The sequence below is a fragment of the Phascolarctos cinereus genome, unplaced genomic scaffold, assembly GCF_003287225.1.
Source record: "Phascolarctos cinereus isolate Bilbo 61053 unplaced genomic scaffold, phaCin_HiC Scaffold_4;HRSCAF=312, whole genome shotgun sequence".
Taxonomy (NCBI): Eukaryota; Metazoa; Chordata; class Mammalia; order Diprotodontia; family Phascolarctidae; genus Phascolarctos; species Phascolarctos cinereus.
The window spans coordinates 187,090,250-187,093,962 of NW_027555847.1; the positions used below are offsets into that span (position 1 = coordinate 187,090,250).

At 36.2% G+C, this 3,713-nt stretch overlaps 1 pseudogene; it reads left to right on the forward strand.

The window, feature by feature from the left end:
* Positions 1–1,420: 1,420 nt before the first annotated feature.
* Positions 1,421–1,716, forward strand: LOC110201200 (ATP synthase F(1) complex subunit epsilon, mitochondrial-like; annotated as a pseudogene).
* Positions 1,717–3,713: the final 1,997 nt, after the last annotated feature.

Consider the following 3,713-nt stretch of genomic DNA (forward strand, 5'->3'; position numbering starts at 1 on the left):
TTGGGCTTGTGTCCAATGTGCATTTTTTTTGATGCTCTGCTTGTTGGTGTTTTCATGTTGTCGTCTTATGTGGTTCTTTGGTTTGTTTATTGTTTGTTGTTTGCTCATTTTCTCAGACTATTTTTTGACTTTGAATTTTATGTTAAAATTGGTGTCCACTTACCTGGGAGTGGAGATGCACTATCCCAAGCTTTAGGCTTTTTTTATACTGCTGTTTTCCCAACTTGTTCAGTATGGGGGAATGTCTAATTTTTTTTTTAGAAAAGATTTTTTTAAAGTGTTGTGATCCAGATAGAGGTATGGTCATTGCTCTATGTCTCTGTGCACTGGTCTGTGCCTTGGTCTTTACCTAGTAAGGTAACCAGCAAACACAACAAACCAGAACCAACAAAGGGACAGTGAAACAATTTTCCAGCTCAAGACAACTTAGAAGGTTGGCAAGAAAGGCTTGTCTCTGGGGTGAAATTAGAACATATTCCAGCACAGGCCATACCTGGTCAAGGCTTGAGGGTTATGAATTGGCAGCTGTGGCTTCTCGAGCTCTCAGCCCACAGATGATAAGGGGATTGGACAGCTGGTAAGAAGGGGATTGCTGTGGACCATTTGTTGGCACTGAGTGGAGTACTCCATTGCATTGTCCATTCCCAATTCCAGGTAACTGTTCCAGGGTAAAAAGAAGGACCAGCAGAAATGGGGACCCTGGTCAGAGTTCCAGGGCAGAAAAAAATGCTTGTGATTGCTCACAGACCACAGCATAGGTCAGGAGAGCAGTGACCACACCTCTCCTTAGTTCATACCACTTTGGAAGAAGTGAAAACTTGTAGACCACCCGAACTAGCTCTGAAAAGCAGTAGTACCAAAAAAAACCCTGAAGCTTGGGACAGTGCCCCCTCCACTCTAGGAACAGAGCTTAACTTTAACATAAAGTTAAAAATTAAAACATGGGCTGGAAAAATGAGCAAACAAGAAAAGAACCTGATCATAGAAAGTTACTATGGTAACATAGAAGAGCAAAATATAAACTCAGAAGACCATGAAGTCAAAATAACTACATCCAAGCCTGAGAGAAGAATGTGAATTGGTCTCCAGCCCAAAAAGAATTCTTGTAAGAAGTCAAGAAGGATTTTAAAAATCAAATAAGACAGACTGGGGAAAAATTGGGAAAAGAAGTGGTAGTGATACAGAAAATCATGAAACAGCTTTGTTAAGGGGGGGCACAAAAATACTGAAGAAAATAACACCTTAAAAACAGAATTGGTCAATTGTTAAAAGAGGCACAGAAATCCACCAAAGGGAACTCCTTAAAAAGCAGAATTGGTCAAATTGAAAAAGAGGTACAAAAATACATTGAAGAAAAATAACTCCTTAAAAACTAGAATTAACGAGCCAGTCGAATTCTACCTCACGCCTGTCACCCGCCTTCCCCGCAGCCATGGTGGCCTATTGGAGACAGGCTGGACTCAGTTATATCTGATATTCCCAGATCTGTGCAAAAGCAGTAAGAGATGCACTGAAGACTGAATTCAAAGCAAATGCTGAAAAAGCTTCTGGCAGCAGTGTAAAAATAGTGAAAGTTAAAAAGGAGTAATATAACCTGACTAATGCTACATTTTCAAAGTGAAGCTTTTCAGTTGTATGTTATGGCAGATTAGAAATTGTCTGACTTCATGTTTTGCTATTGAGAGGAAAACACCTGACTGTAAATTGACATGCCAATAAATTAAGCCCTGGTGCAATAAAAAAAAAAAAAGTAGTGTTAACCAAATGGAACAGAAGGTACAAATGCTCATTGAAGAAAATAATTCTTTAAAAAACTAGGATTGGGCAAGTGGAAGCTAATGACTCCATGAGACAATAAGAAACAATAAAACAAAAATCAAAAGAATGAAAAAATGGAAGAAAATATGAAATATCTCATTGGAAAAAGAACTAACCTAGAAAACAGAACCAGGAGAGAAAATTTAAGAATCATTGAACTACCTGAAAGCCAGGATAAGAAAAACCTAGCCATCATATTTCAAAAAATTATCAAGGAAAATAGAAATGAAAAAAATCTGTTGATCACATCCTGAAAGAGATCCCAAAATGAAAACTCCTAGGAATATTATAGCCAAATTCCGGAATTTTCAGGCCAAGTTAAAAATCTTTCAAGGAGCCAGAAAGAAGAAATTCAAATATGGAGTCACAGTCAAGATGACACAAAATTTAGCAGGGTCTACATTAAAGGAGCAAAGGGCTTGGAATGTGATATTCTGGAGGGCAAAGGAGCTAGGATTACAACCAAGAATCACTTACCCAGTAAAACTGAGTGTAATCATTCTGGAGAAAAATGGACATTTCATAAAATATAGGAGTTCTAAGCATTCTTGGTGAAAAGACCAGACCTGAGTAAAGTTGACTTTCAAACCTAAGATTTAAGAGAATCATAAAAAGGTAAATAGGAAAGAGAAATAATAAGGAATCCAATATGGTTAAACTATTTACATTCCCATATGGGAAAATGATACTTATAACTTCTAAGCACTTTATCATTATTAAGACAGTTTTAAGGAATGCACATAGACAGAAATTATGAATATATGTTGATATAATGGGATGATAGCAAAAAAAAAAGAAACAACAAAAAAGGTGAAAAGGATGAATAGGGGAACATAGGATGGAAGGAAATGCACAGCTAGAAATCATAACTTAAAAAATTGCAGCAAATTTCTTGATAAAGACTTCATTTCTCAGGAGCAGCTAGGTGGCGCAGTGAGTAGAGCACTGGCCTTGAAGTCAGGAGTACCTGAGTTCAAATCTGGCCTCAGACCAAACACTTGACACACTTACTAGCTGTGTGACCCTGGGCAAGCCACTTAACCCCAGTTGCCTAAAAAAAAGGGTTTAAGACTTCATTTCTCAAATATATACAGAATTGAGTCAAATTCAGAAGGATACTATTATAGTATTATTACTATACTAGTTATTCCCTAATTGAGAAATGATCCAAAGATATGAACAGTTTTCAGTTGAAGAAACTAAACCTATTTATAGTAGTGTGAAAAAATGCTCTCAATCATTATTCATTAGAGAAATGTAAATCAAAACAACTTTGAGTTTAATAGCATTTCATTTTTTCCCAGTTACACGTCAAGAAAAATTTTTAGCATTTATTTTTACAAGATTTTGAGATCCAAATTTTTCTCCCTCCTCTCCCTACCCTATATTCTTCTTAAAATGATAAGCAATTTGATGTAGTTTATGCATACGCTATTATGTAAAAATATTTCCATATTAATCACAGTTGTAAAAGAAGAAACAGATTAAAAGAAAAAAAACATGAGAAAGAATAAAGTGAAAAAATATGCTTTGGTCTGCATTCAGAATCCATCAGTTCTTTATCTAGATATGAATGGCCTTTTCCTTTGTGAGTCCTTTGTGCTTGTCTGGGATCCACTGTGGTGCTGAGAAGAGCTGAGTCAATCATCACACAATGCTGCTGATACTGTACAATGTTTTCCTGGTTATGCTCATTTCACTTCACATCAGTTTGTATAAGTCTTTCCAGGTTTTTCTTAAATCTATCTGTACATCATTTCTTATTGCACAATAGTAATCCATGACATTCATATACCGTAGCTTGTTCAGCCATTCCCCAATTGATGAGCATTCCCTCAATTTACAGTATTTTGCCACCATGAAAAATGCTACTATAAATATTTTTGCACATGTAG